This window comes from Pleurodeles waltl, chromosome 12, assembly GCF_031143425.1.
Source record: "Pleurodeles waltl isolate 20211129_DDA chromosome 12, aPleWal1.hap1.20221129, whole genome shotgun sequence".
Taxonomy (NCBI): domain Eukaryota; kingdom Metazoa; phylum Chordata; class Amphibia; order Caudata; family Salamandridae; genus Pleurodeles; species Pleurodeles waltl.
The window spans coordinates 304,156,864-304,172,619 of NC_090451.1; the positions used below are offsets into that span (position 1 = coordinate 304,156,864).

The 15,756-nt window shown below is 43.9% G+C and overlaps 1 protein-coding gene across 7 annotated transcripts in view; it reads right to left on the reverse strand.

Moving 5' to 3' along the window:
- The window catches only part of FTO (FTO alpha-ketoglutarate dependent dioxygenase), a 1,516,554-nt gene that overhangs the window by 1,086,330 nt on the left and 414,468 nt on the right, over positions 1 to 15,756 (reverse strand). The gene's annotated exons all lie outside the window — the stretch shown is intronic.

A 15,756-nucleotide genomic window follows, 5' to 3' on the forward strand; every position in this document is an offset into this window, starting at 1 on the left:
GGACCTCCTAATAGGGGGCTCCAAAGGATGTGTTGGTCGGAGGAGATCTTGGGTAAGTTCCCCCTGCTAAAGATTCAGGTTGTGCAGGGATGTTTACAATGTCTGCCGTATAAAGAGTTTTATAAAAAGTATGAAAGGCCTGAGCCACCCCCTCCTCTGTGAATGCCAGTTTCCCAGCTACACCGTGAATGGGACCGATATAATACTTTTCCTTCTTGGCCTGGAGCTGGTGGGCGAGAGGAGTGGCGACCCTATTTCCCCTTTCGTAGGTAGTCTGCTTTGGACAAAGTAGGGTAAGTTCTGCCCTGTTGGTGTATATGGTGTTAATCTTCCCCCTCAAAGCTGTCACCCTTCATTGTAAGCAGGATTCTCCTCATGGGCCCGTTCGACCTGGAGGAGCTCTTTCTCCAATCCCAATCTTTCTCGTGTTTTCTGTTGTGTGAGAGTGGATGCAAATTAAAAACATTTTCCCCTAATCACACCTTTGATCCCAGGTTGCAGAGTAGTTAGTGCCCTGGGGGTCATTCTTGTGAAAATAGCCCATAATAGATTTACGGATTTTGCCCCCAATGGGACAATCAAATGTAAGGGGGTTCAGGAAAAACCATCAGCAAAAAGAAGGCTTCAGAGCTGGCCAATCGAGGGTGACCTCCACCAGAGCATGATCGGAGATCTTATTGGGGAACATGGTGGCAACAGTAACTTTATATTGCAGGGATTAGCTAATAAAGATATGATTGACCCTGGAATAAGACAGATGGCAGTGCGGAAAAAATGTGTAATGTTTTGTCAGTGGCTTAAGAGTGCGCCAGGCATCAAGAACTCCAAGTTGTTGCAGTTCCAGCTTTGTAGACTGTGAAAAGGTTCCTGCATGTGCTCCGTGTGGATGGGTACTGGCTAAGCTAGTGTCCCATATAAGGTTGAAGTCTCCCATCACCAGGATTTTCCCCTCTGCAAACCTACCCCCAGCTGAGAGAGGAAGGATAGGAGGACTGCAAACCTACCCCCAGCTGAGAGAGGAAGGATAGGAGGACTGCAAACCTACCCCCAGCTGAGAGAGGAAGGATAGGAGGACTGCAAACCTACCCCCAGCTGAGAGAGGAAGGATAGGAGGACATATGCCTGGCCTGAGTTTGGGGTTTAAATTGTAGCTATGGTGCATTTGCATCCTCCAAGGAAGCCTTTAACCATAAGGACGCTCCCTACCATGTCAGCCTTAATATCAGTAAATTAGAATCTTAGGGAAGAGTGAAACAGTAGGGCCACCTCATTATGTTTGTTACTTAGTGATGATTTGTAAATGAGTGGATATGACCTGTACGTCAACCTATGGTTCTCACTGCGTTTTTGAGGTGGGTTTCCTTTAAAGTAATTCCATCAAAATGTTTGTCAATTACGGTTGGAAATGGTCCTTTTTGCAGGGTTATCCCCAAACTTTTTGCCTTTTTCCTCCTATTTTTTTCAGGGTTGGGTTTGCTGTTTTATTGTCTCTGCGCACTTTACCACTGCTATTCAGTGCTAAAGTGCAAGTGCTCCCCATATAAATTGTACTGTGGATTGGTTTATCCATAATTGGCTTATTTGATTTACTAAAAAGTCGCTAGTAACGTGCCCTAGAGGTGCCAGGGCCTGTCAATCAAATGCTACTAGTGGGCCTGCAGCACTGGTTGTCCCACCCACATTAGTAGCCCTGTAAACATGGCTCAGACCTGTCACTGCAGTGTCTGTGTGTGCAGTTTTAAACTGACAATTCAACTTCGCAAGTGTACCCACTTGCCAGGCCTAAACCTTCCCTTCTACTAGATGTCATGAACCCCAAAGGTAGACCCTAGGTAGCCCAATGGTGCAGGGTGCAGTGTATGTTTAAGGTAGGACATATACTAGTGTGTTTTATATGTCCTAACAGTGAAATACTGCCAAATTCGGTTTTCACTGTGCAAGACCCATCTCTCTCATAGGTTAACATTGGGGCTGCCTTTAAATATCCTTAAAGCGCAGATTCCCATTGAGAGCAGATAAAAATGTGGAGTTTAGGGTCTCTGAACTTACAATTTAAAAATGCATCCTTTAGTGAAGTTGTTTTTTAAATTGTCTGTTACAAAATGCCACTTTTAGAAAGTAGGCATTTTCTTGCTTAAACCGTTCTGTGACTCTGCCTGTTTGTGGATTGTCTGCCTGGGTCAGTTTGAGAGTTGGGCTGTTTTGCACCTCTCTAGACAGTGCGACAAAAGGGGGTGGGGGTGTAGCCTGCATATCCTGAGGAGCCATCTGAGCTAGAGGGGAGGGAGGAGTGGTCGTTCACACCTGAAAGGACTGTGCCTGCCCTCACACAATGCAGTCTCCGACCCCCTGGTGTGCGTCTGGGGCCTGGCCCGGACAAGGAAGGATCTTGCAAACACTTGAGACCTTGTTTGAAGTTTGCCAACTTCAAAGGCAGAACTGGGTATAAGAAGAAGACTCAAAACCCCAGACTTTTAGAATCTTTCTGGAATCAAGAGGAACCTCTGCCAAGGAGAAGAGCTGAAGGAGGAGTACTGTCCCTTTGCTGTGTTGCTTTGCTTGACTGGCCTTCAGTTGCTGCTTCTGCCTGAAAAAAAGTCCAAGAGCTTGGAGTAGAGCTTGCTCCTGTTGGGAGTCTCAGGGACACCAAAGACTTCAGTTTCCTCGACCCGCAGCACTGGGAACTGTGTGTTTTGTGCTGCTCAAGAGGAGAAACTGTGATACCAACGACGCCGCTAGCCTGCACCGTGACCTGCCGACGCCACACTGAGTCGCATTGCCCTGCTGTGCACCGTGACCCTGGTCTCCCCGACCCTGTCATTAGACAACTTCACTGAGCTGCTGCTCGCACCGTGACCTGTGAACCCGCACTCCAGTATCGTCTGCTCACACCGCAGCCTGGGCATTCCTGACGACGCCGCTCCTGCTGACACCGGCGCCGCTGCCTGCACCGTGGCCTGTGGACACCGCTCATGAGGGTCACCAAGCACCATCCTGTCCCGCACCGCTGGCTTGGGCCTACCGACGACAGCGCTTTGGCAATGACGTCGCCGCTGCCTGCACCGTGACCTGTGGACACCGCATGTCGCACCGCCCCACTTCACACCGCAGCCCTAGTCTTATCGACGCCGCTGGATGCCGTCACAGAGCTGCTGCCTGCACCGTGACTTGTGGGCACCGCACGTCGCATCGTCCCACATCGCAACGCAGCTCTGACGCCATCCACGCCGGCGCACCTGACTTCATCAGCCTGGAGTTCGATCTGCAACGCGTGTGACCTCAAGGGCCCAACGACTTCTGCACCGACTCCGGAACCAACACCGGGATGTCAGCGACGCCACTGTCCGGAGCTCACCGCGAGGATCATGACCCCCTGCAAATCCAAGGTGCTGTTTGCAGGTCTTCCCGACACCGTAGCTGGCCAGCAACACCGTGGCTGGCCTCAACTGTTGGTTTTGCTGATCACGATGCTGTGATAGCCCAAGGGGGAGTTATTGACTTCAAGGAACTGCATCTTTGAGTAAATCTTGCGGATTTCATATTTTTCTTACTGTATGTTGAATTTTTATTGTATTTGGTCTTGTTTTAATAAATATTAGCTATTTTTCTAAAACTGGTGTGTTGTCCTTTTGTAGTGTTTTCACTTATTACTGTGTGTTATGTGCAAATGCTTTACACATTGCTTCTGAGATAAGCCTGACTGCTCGTGCCAAGCTACCAAGGGGGCGAGCAGGAGTTATCTGAGCAGGTATCTCCCTTATCCTGACTAGAGTGAGGGTCCCTACTTGGACAGGGTGCAAACCGACTGCCAACTAAAGACCCCATTTCTATTATGAACTTCTGAAATGTACACCTTTTAGCTGGACAATTAAGGCCCTTAATCTTCCAGGAACTAATGTCTAAAGCCATGGGGGCTATAGGTAAAGATACTTTGCACTAGGCCGGGCTCACCAGGAATCTTATGTAGGTACTGTACAGCTATTTAGGCCCCTCCAGCTCCATGCTACTCAAATCTAAGACCACCCTTCCCCACCCATCGACAGTGTATGGCACAGCAGGAAGGTTGCGTGTAACATGCAGGAGTGGGGACCGCAGCTACGTACCAGCAGTTAATAGCTCACCTCGTTCCAACCTCAAGGAGGGAGCAAACACCAGCACTGGTAAGACCAGGTGCCACTGTGTGTCAGGTGCCATTTTAGAGTCAGACAGCCCTCCGATCAGGGTCCCGGAAAGACATAAAATCCCCCTCCAAGGCAGCCCACCAGGCCCCCAGCAGTCTTAATGTCATTCCGGGAACTGCCATATTATCAGAGGCACATGGAAGATTCAGACTCGCACCCAGCTACAGGCAGCAATCGGCAGCATCGCAGCTGCCTCAAGGCGATCAGAAACTCCCCCGCTCCAGGCAGGTTAATGTGGGGAACAATATGAGGGTATTAAGCTTCAGGCCCACACAGTATAGCACAGAGCCTCTGAGGAACACATCCACTCATCCAGAACAGTTGGCCACACCTCCAAATATCTCATATTAGTGTTTTTGATTGTACCTTTTTGAGCTTATTCTTTGCATCCAAAGCCAAGTGGCTGAATGGAAGTAAGGAGAAAGAAAGACAAATGACATCATCCTACACACAAACCTTTTTTCCAATCACTTGAAATTATTTTCCTTTAAATTGTCAAATACTCAGCTGTACTTAAACGAATGACTCCACAATGCAGGCTCTCTATGGTCCAGAGCAGTCATACTCAAACTACGGCCTAGGGGTCTCTTGCAGACCTCCTGACCTTTGCAAGCAGCCCCATGGTCAGCAGCAACACTGGGCTGCTGTTTTCTTGACTCAGCACTACACTAGAGGTATCTCAAGTAACTATAGCTCGAGCCCTAAGGTAACTAACTCGCACCTTCACCATGCAGTGCTAATAACCCAAGATATTACAGCACTCATGACATCTATTGCAAGATTACTGATAATGTTACTGTAAAATTTGCAGTAAAATGATTGATGAGATACCTGTGCATGGAGGTGGCACGAGTTATAGTTACCTTACGACATGAGTTATAGGTACTTGAAATAACCAGCTATAATAGCTGAATTTCTATGGTTTCGTACGTTTAAACTGTGAGCCTAACTATAACATCCCTGTAACCCTTGTTTTTTTAAGTGAATATATATATATATATATATATATATATATATATATATATATATATATATATATATTGCCAAACCTAAAAAAAATCAAAGGTTAAAGGGGGCGTATAGGTAGGTTAAGATTTTACACACACAAAACCATAGAAATTTAGCAGTTATACTCATCTCAAGAAACTAACTTGTGCCTAAGTAAACTGTAACTTGTGCCTCCAGCATGCAGTTTTCTCATCAATAATTTTATTGAAAATGCTGCAGTGATATCAATGTCACAGAAGATGGCAAGAATGATGTAATATGTAGGGGTAATTAGCAGTATATAGCGAGGCTGAGACTTAGCGTTACTTTAGGGCACGAGTTTTAGTTTCTTGAGATAAGTATAACTATAACTGCTGAATTTCTATGGTTTTGTGTGTGTAAAACCTGAACCTAACTAACATGCCTTTGAAAATATGCCCCATAGCATCAGAATTTTCACCTGGGCTTCTTAACAGGGGCTTGTACGGAAGACTGCGAACTGTGCACAGCAGCAATTACTCTTTGCATTCGGCAGACAAATGGTAGGGAAGGCTCCTCTATGCACTGTACAAAGCCCAAATATGTACACAGCAGCACATTTATTGGTTGAAGCCTCGGTGGCGAACATACCTATAGCCAACATTTCTGTGACTTACATTAATATTGAGTCTTGTCTTATTTGGACCAAACATGGAACCTTACATGATCTAAAAGGTTAGCTGCACACCAAATTGCCAAACCTGACATGGTAGCTCCAACGCCCCCATATGGCACTGAGATGGTCATCAGGTACTTTACCTCGGGATTTGTCAATGAGTCTCATTCTACTCTAGTTACAATGGTGGTCCCACGGCAAACAGCACAACTCATCAGCAAGCTGTCACCTTGCTAAATCTTCTTAGTCACTCAGAATTTACCTGCTCACACAACTCTGTCTGTGGGATCTCCCTCTCTTGGCAGGGTAAGACAAACAACTTAAAAGATTACAATAAGGCTAGAGCACAGAACAGCAATTTTATGTTTTTGTATTGCTGCAGTGAAGTAAACTAAGTTTGCAATCGATAATTCCATACACCTACATGTAAACGGGGTGCATGGACAGCCAACCAGTTTTTCTTTTTATAACAGAACCCTATGGGTGTCACATTATCAAACCAGTTGGCATGACTGGAGAGGGGCACACACACTTCATTTCCATGATTGACAGTGGATAAAAGGTACTCTTAGTTCCTTGGAGAAATACATTCACCAGGCACTAAAGTGTTTTATCCTCACCATCCTCTACAGCGATCGATTCTCTGAGTCCAAAGACAAGTCACTAGCTGGGACAGCTCGCAAGAGGAACCACTCTATTAGAACATGGGCTCACACCAGCTCACTGTGTTGCTCAAATGGTCTTTTAGCTATGGTCTTTGCCGTTCTCACCTTGGTTTGCACGTGTTTGACATTTGGGAGAAATTCAAGCTACTTCTGTTTGGACAAAATGATTTCTAGGGATGGCAGCCAATTTCTGTTCTGCTGCCCTTTTGCGACCTGCTATTTAGTTTTATTTTATGTCGGCTGTACTTTACCCATAGCTGAAGTAATTGCTTCCAAAGACTGTGCCAACAGTTTCCATATAATCTTGAATGACACCTGGCGGTTAATCCACAAATAGTTAAGAAATGTGCAGAATGGTTGCTAGGTGCATGTGTTAAAACGTGACAGAATGGCACGGGATGGGGGCGGCCTGTGCAGACAATGGAAGTGTATTGTCTGCATTCATTGGCTTGAGGGAAGACACTAGACACTTAAATGAGAAAGAGTGGAGGAAGGGTTCATCTCAGAAATTGAATGTGGGTGCCCTTAGAAACAGGTTGTCGATTACTTCTTCCTAATCATGGAAGGTTTAGTAGCTGGGAGGTACAAGGGGTGGGACTAAAGTTTCTACTGCTCAGGTGAGGAAGTTTCTAGGCAGGGCTTTTCCTTTTTGGTGTCTGATTACGATCACAGGAAGACTGAATGACAGCCAGGTGTCAGATCGCCATTGCATCTGTATCATGGGTGCTTCAGATTGGACAGAGCCCCAGTGCTACCTTAGTATATTCAAGCTCACTATAAAAGACTATGTTCGCCTTTATCTCACTCGAATCATCTTAAGAAAAAGGAGAGGCATCTTTAGCATCAACATTTAAAATACAACATTGCTGTTTTTGTGTTTTCCTTCCTTCGGATTCAACAGGAAAATAAAACCATATTTATTTAACAATCTACCCCATGGGTGAAGGTGGTGTGTGTGCTGGGATTCTCAAGGCAGGAAGCAGTATTTTAACACATGCAAATAATGTTTCCTTCTACAGTTTGGCATGCTATCTCTGAATTCCTAAAAATCCAGCATAATCTTGGTTAAAAACTTTCAAATGTCGATTCCCTTTTTTCCTGAATGAATCTCTTTTCCCACCCTCTGCATGCATCTGCTCTCTTTGCAAAGTCTACTTTAAATCGCATGCATGTTTGCCTTAATTTCTATTACTGTATCCCTAATAAAGTGTCCAAACCTCATTTTAAAGATTACATAACCTTGCAAGCTAACAATATCTAACCCCCTGTAGCTCATCTATTAATACAGCCAACCAGTGCATGAATTCACACATTCCCTCTTCCACTAAATTTCACAACTAATTAAGAGCAAAAGAACTGGAGTAAATGCAATAAATTATTTCCTGTAGAGCGCAATCCTAATACAATAACATTTAGCAGCCAGACAGTAGACCGTAGTACATACAGGCTGTTTAAAGCATTCCTGTTTACTGCTTCACACTCTTACACTTACATAAGACAAAACTGCAAAAGGTCATAATTCATCATCCAATATTTAACCAGTCCACAGTAATAAACCACCCATTACCATCTGGTCAAGCATATCTGGAGAGATCCGCCACGTGCCTCAACTGACAAAGGACTTTAATTTCGACCACCACTGCAGGTCTAGGCGAGCTACACACTCTGGGTACTACTCGACATCTAACAATCAGATATGGAATGATACTAACAAAGTCCATCCCAGAAGATCTCTATAACATTCTTCCCTTTAATCTATGCCTGCTCTGGACCACAAGCTTTGAGCAATGGACAACCCAGTGCAGTAACCAGCTAAGTGGACTATGAACATAAGTACCAAAAAAAGGGACCTGCGGAGCTGCTCAAAGCTGCCGGCTTAATCAAAAACAAACTGTATGCCTGTCTCGCACACTTCTTCATCCATCACACTGCTAAGTACTGCATCCCATAACATGATAACAGCATCTCGGTGGTCCACACTCACAACATGGAAACAGGATCAAAACAAAGACAACACACTTACAACCACACACCCTACAAATCAAAGCGGACTACTCCTACTCATGTAGCCAAGTGCTTCAGCACCCCATTAAGGAGTAGTAAGCACTAGGTAAATGTTGCAATACCACGTAATATGCCAAATGGTTTTATATAGTGAAAGTTCTCCATATACCTGGCCTCTTAGCACATATTGCTGTAGAACATGGTTGTTTTACTCTGGGAAATCCTCCTGTAAATGGGCGTCCAATGACCAGCCATAATTCAAGTTTGTTTAGCATGACTGGCAAAGTGAACAATTTCCGGGAGAATACTCCCTTTCTCAGACTCTGGGGCCCAGTTAGTGTGCACCTGTGATACTTCTGTGAAACAAGTTGAAAACTAAGTTTTTTCCTTCATCTCTTACACAATATTTTGCCCAAAATAACCAATTTCCAGTTTTCCGTTCATTGTGACTGCAAAATGACATGCACTTAAAGCATTCATCTGATTATTATCTTTGAGACGTTAATTGCTGTGATGCAAATTAATGTGGCTTGGGCAAAATCTAGGATAGTCATCTGCACCTACAAGAAATTTGCTTCATAGTAGCGCTCCCATTTCATTCATGGCACTCCGGATGCAGGGTGCCCTGAAAAAGAGGCTAAAACAATTTGCAACACCAACTGGAGAAGTGACACTAGCTCTTCCATGTACTGATCTTGGACAATATCTGGAGAGTTTAACCAATGCACACAAGCAGAGCAGCATCGGGGAGCGGTGGATCACACACCTTTGTGAGAAAAAGGGACTCAGTCTGTTATCACTTTGCATGGGATAGGCTTCAAACTGCCTAAGTGTCGGTCCGCTTATTTATAAATGAAAAAACTTGGAATACTGTTCACCCCAAACAATATACAGCTCAGGTAGAGGTGCACGGCACTGGGGGATAATTGACCCTTTTAGCTTTCTTGGAGCTTTAAGAAGTATTGAATTTTATCTTAAGACTATTAACTCTAACACGCAGTGGCAAAGTCGAAGGAGGTGTTAAAAACCAATGCAATGCCAAGTACTATACCTTCTTGATATAACGTCTTTAGCTTTTGTTCATGGCGATAGTGTTGCAGTTGAGGCATGAGCACATTATACGATTGTCCCTGGGTGCCTTGAAATTCTTTCCACTTTGATACTTCTTACCCACATGAAAACAAGATTTTATATTGGATCCTTCCAGCATCTTATGTCAACACAGGTAGATTAGATCTAGTGGGATACTTCAGAGCAAGCTGCGGTGCATTTATGGATTAATGGGAAGTTGGGCCATTCTGCATAGCACCATGCGGTGTACTCTTTAGTAAGACACAAGCTACACATCAGAGTGGCCTTGTATAAGCCCTTCCACAACTGTTTGACTAACAGATTCCTGGAATAAGGAGGGCAAACCACATTTCAGAGGCATGTGAAGGGGAAGATGAGTTTCAGGTCTTTCTACTTATGAGCTGTAAAATCTTGTAGATCTCACAGGCAGTGAACTCTAAAATGAAAAAAGTAAACATTAAGTGACTGAGAAGAGACCAAACCAAAGAACATAGGAAAGCAGACTGTGTTCCTGTCTTCGGTACTGAACACAAAGGCTTAATGTCAGCATCTGAAAAATGCTAATTTTACCAGCAGTGTCATTTGAAATGGTTGGTTAAAAGCATTAGCAAAAGCAGAGAACTTTAGATGTGCCTTTAACCAGCGTACATCGCGGAATCCAAAATCCCAAACATATTTCTAAAAAAGTTGATTTGCCAAGAATGTGTACTTTCAATTAATGGTAAAAAAGCAACGTGCAGCAGTTAGCAGGGGAATAGGTGTCCATCTTGGACTAACCACACAATCCTATATTTTTATTTTTTATTTTTATATAGCGTAAATATTGCCCAAGGTCATTGCTGCGTTTTATATGAGCACCAGTTAAATTACAAGGTCATTTTTTTAAAAAAATATTCTTATTTTTAGGCACAGGGATATTAAGTGATTTTCCCAAAATCACATGCTGTTGAGCAGCCGTTGAGACTCCAACCTGATTCCCCAGTTACAAAGTCTGCACTCCGACTGTAATGTCACGTACTTCCCCTTGGTTGGCTCCTGCTTCACTAATTATCCTTGATTGTGCAAAGAACAATCCAGAACACTTTCTATGAGGCAGGAAACCACAGGAGGATGGAGAAACTGTGACCAGATGTAGAAGTAGAAAATCCTAAAATAAATACTGAATAGAAAGGTGTTTGAAACTCTCGGATTGGTAGTCACATTGAACGTTTATCCAATGAAGTTCATTTAAAATATGACTGATTTTTCATTCGAACTGTGGCTAAATGGATAATGCCCTTTCACCGAAATAAACCACCCTTAGTCACCCTCTCCATCCAATCCTAGGAAAAATGGAAACTTCGTACATGAGCCGAAAGAAAGTGCAAATAGAACCGGACGACTCAGAACCAGCTGACTGCACGTATCTTCATTTACCACCCCATCAACTTTCAGGGGCAGCAACACCTTAACTAAATAAAGCAAAACCCCCTGGGCAACAACAAAGTATTCAACAACCACTGAATAGGGCATAACCATACTACTGCAATGTGCTGTGGACCAGACTACCCAACTACTCATAGTTTAAACTCCACAATGGCATTATTCAGGCCATTATTCTTAAGAATGAGAAAGGGCGTTTAATTCCTATGACACCGCTGTTGGCTTTTAATCCAAGCACAGCCTGTCTTTAAACGATTCACCACAATTTAAAAGGACAGTGTACATACATGAAGGACACAATGTGCTGGAACAACCCTAAAACCACTGTGCACGCTAACGCCATGGCACTCTAAGTACCACACTTCACACAGTCTTTTGAAGGTCACGCCCTCGGCACCTAGCTTTAGCTCCCCGTTTTAAGTGCAGACTTCCAAGATGCTCCAGCAATAAAGAGTTCAATCCTTGTCTGAGTTTTTTCTGAAAAGAAGAAATGTGAATGCATTTCGATAGGTTTGTAAGCCTTTCGTATAAACAAGCATGCAATGGGTCTTGCATTTGCTTGAGTTAGAGCTAGTGGCGCTGTAACTTCCTAAATTGACTTTTCTTGCCACATAAACTGAAAATGAAAAGTAAAACAGTTGACATAAGCAAACCCATTCAAAGTGCCATGGCCACCATGAGCATCAGCGCGAAGGAGGGACACAAAAGGGAAAAAAAGTTCACTCACAGTCAAACATAGCAGCAATCGTGCAATTATCCATGTAACAGGGTCAGTTTGCAAGTTGGCACCACCTCCCCAAGGAGGGACGAAAATAAAGCATTTACCAATGATAACAAAGGATTTTTGAAAGGCAAGCCCATGAGCGAGTGAAAGTGATGGGCGTGGTTAAAAGCCCAGAGTATCCTTACAAGTCAAAGCGCTTGCCCATGCGACCTAAAAACAGACACTCAATACTATCAGTGGGATAATTAAACTTATCTTAAAAATTCTAAATAGTGTGAAATTCAAACTTGGAAATCGCTGTTTAACGTTATCGTCGTTTTTTTAGGTCATAGCCGACAGGCAGCACAGCTGTCTGGTTTGCTAAAGACATCTTGGGTACATTCAGAAATCTTTCCAACGAATGCATTCTGCAGTTGGTTACCATTGGATTTATGGTCTGTAACTCACGTTTTCTGGGTTTCTATTTGCTGGCCTCAATCCATCCCACTCCACTCTACCCCACCCCTCCCCACTCCACTCCACTCCACTCAAATCCAGTTTAACCTACTCTAATCCACCCAATCAATCCCACTCCACCCAACCCTAATCTATCCACTCCACTCCATTCTACCCCACTTCACTCTTCCCAGTCTATCTCCGTTCACTTCACTCTATCCAACTTCACGCAGCCCCACTCCATTCCAATCAAGCCAGCTCTACTCCACCCCACCCCGTTCCACGCCACTAACTTTTAGCCATGCTGAACAGCAGCCACACTGGTGTACAACACGGCTAAAACACAATTGCATAATCAAGACCTATTGGCTTTGCCAAACCTTAGTTATGTAAAGTCTGTGCATTCTCGTGTTCCTCACTCTGTCCCATCTGCTGTTTCCAGACCGGCAATGCGGAAGAATAAAGTATTTTTATATTTAACCCAGGAGACGTATATATACTTGAGAAGGAAGTCTCTTCGAAGCAGCTATAAAGTGTCTGTTAAAGGCCCTTAAATAAACCAGTTGGCCGTCCTATGAAGAACAATACATCTGCGATTTTGTAGTGCATTGCATTTAATAACTAATAAAAACACAGAGCAAAGGAAACGCCAACAAATTACGCTTTAATGGGAATTTGATCTACAGAGGAAGCAAAAGGTGAATCTCATTTCTGGTTCAATTTATAATTCTCAGAAGACTTAATCAGAAATTTATGTTGGCTTAGGCTTTGAAATGCACTTCCCCGATCTAAAGCACATTTCAACCGTTTAAAAGTCCATGCCTCCAACAAATACAAGATAACCGTATTTTTGTTTTACAAAACGTTTCAGTACATTGCCCGCCCTTAACGCCTTAGAACGATATTGTAAGTTAAACAGAAGGTGTTTACCTCTAAAAGAACACGTTAAAAGCTGTTGTTAAATATTGTATTACAGTACTATTATCAAGATCAGAGGGTTTTATTTTATGGTCAACATCCAAAAATTGGTTAAACGTTAACCTTGGAAGCAAGCTTTATAGAACAGCAGCAAACATGGGTCTGTTGGAATGTTCCCTCTTTAGAGAATTAGTATGGAAGAAGGTAAGACAGATTTTTCACAGGTCCAAATAAAATGCGTTTTTACTTAATTATTGAATGTGCTATCAGAAAAACTCTTATTGTTTTTAGAGCAGAACCCGTAGCCGTGTGCCAACTGCATAATAAATGGCTTTCGGTGTTCAACAATCGTGATCATACTTCCCGTACAATTCTAGGATTTACATACTATGAAAGTGACCAATTATTAATATTTAGGTAGTCTACGATAACTTCGGAGCACTGTGATCGACAGAAAGGTAAATATTTGCATCTCAATCAGTGCTGTTTTCCCAGTGCTGAGTGGTGCCACTTGCTTATGCCCGACCAGCTATGTTGGAAATAGAGAAAAAAATTATATACTTTCAAACTGGTTATAGAGGGCTGCAGGATTACAAAACAATGCGGCCATCTTGTAGTACAGAACAATGTTTTCTATACTTTTAGTTTCTATATTTTGCCAATGCCGACAGATTTTAAAAGTCTCAGGCATTGGCAATGACAACAGCAACAATCACAATGGTGCAAGAGAAGGGGAGTAGTGTATAAAAATATTTAGAAGATAAGGAGCGAGCACGGATCAAGAGAACAGTGGCGTAGAATGCAGTGGCACAGAGTGGAGTAGCGTGGAATAGAGTGGCACAGAGCGCAGTGGAGTTGAGTAGATTGTTTCAGAGTAGAGTTAAGTAGAGTGGAGTGGTGCAGGGTAGAGTGCAGTGGCATAGAGTGTAATGGTGTAGAATAAAGTGGTGTAGAGTGCAGTGGCATAAAGTGTAACGTTGCAGAGTGGCCTAGAGTGGAGTTGTGCAGAGCAGATTGGTATGGCCTAGACTGGAGTGTTTTTTTTTCTTCCTATGTCTCACGCTCTACTTCTATCACATGGAAGTAACAGGCTGCATGAGCCACGCATCCTTGCATTTGCCTAGTTGAGAGGTGGGGAGGATATAAGGATAGAGCAATCAGTCAAGTGGATTTACATAGCATGAGGTTTATCCAGGCATGCAAGGGTCATGACGGTTCAGGTCAGTAGCTGCAGAGGAAGGTTGTTCCAGGATTTCACTGCGAATTAGGAGAAGGAGTGTCCTCTGCTGTTGCTTTGGTGGATGCAGAGGGTGCAGGCGAGTGAGAGGGAGGCAGAGTGTAGTTGTCTGGTAGGGTGGTGAAGTTCAGGCAACAGTTGATGTAGGCTTGACCTTGGTTGTGCAGTTCTTTATAGGCATGGATCATCAGTCTGAATTGGCATCTCTTTTGTATGAAGAGCCGGTGGAGTTTTCTGAGGTGGGGGTGATGTGGGTCCATCTGGGAAGGTCGAGGATGAATCTAACAGCAGAGTTCTGTTTGGTATTGAGTCTCTGCAGAAGGTTGTGGTGGCCCCAACGTAGAGTGTGTTGCCATAGTCACAGTATGTCTGGTGTTAAGGGGGAGCCATTTGAAGTCTTTTCACAACATGCAAAGTGTGCGTAAGCAGGCAGAGGCAACTGCGTTGATCTGGGACTTCATGGGCAGTTTGCTGTCGAGCATTATGCAGAGATTTCTGCAGTGGTTAGTCTGTTTGAGTGATAGTCTTAGTTTCAAGGGCCACCAGCAGTTGTTCCAAGCGGTGGTGTTGCCGAAGACCAGCACTTCCGTTTTGTCTGTGTTCAGCTTCAGACATTCCTTATTTCAGTTGGCGACACTTGTCAAGCACCGGTGGAAGTTGGTTCTTGTGTAGGTAGAATGTTCCGAGAGCAAGAGGATGAGCTGGGTGTCGTATATGTAGGATATGATGTTTAGTCCATAGGATCTGATGATGTTGGTCAAGGAGGTCATGTGGATGAGGAAGAGGGTGATGGTGAGGGAGGATCCTTGAAGGCCACCACAGAAGATGTCTTTGGATTTGGAGGAGGACGTACTGCATTCATCTGGTGAGGAAGGAGGAGATCCACTTGAGGGCGTTTCCTTGTATACCAATGTGATGCAGTCTTCTGATCAGGGTGTGATGATACACAGTGTCAAATGCTGCTGAGAGGTTGAGAAGCATCAGAGCTGCTCTTTCTCCCTGGTTGAGGAGGGCTCTGATGTCATCGGTGGCTGTGATCACAGCAGTCTCGGTGCTGTGGTTGGCACGGAATTAATTGGGAGGTGAATCCTCTCCTCAGACTTCGAGCAGGACTCCTGAAAAAGAGGACCTGTGCTTCAGGGAGTATGACTAGGTGTAGACACGTTTATTTAAAAAGTTTGGAAGGGAGTGTAGAAGGGGAGGTCGGCCATGTGTCCAAAATTAGGCAGGGTAGAATGTAGCTCAAAGAGGTTTTGCCGCCCAAATGTGGTTTGGGCATTCTTTGTAAGGTCCAAAAGGCAAATATAGCAAGATATAGCAAATACCCGAATTCATCAGATACAATAAAAGAATGGCCTAATTTTCAAGATAACGCTCCAAAGACTTGAGGGAATCAACCAAACCACATTTGTTTTTTAAAACCTCATTGACCAAAAAGCCATCAGTTCCTCAATCTT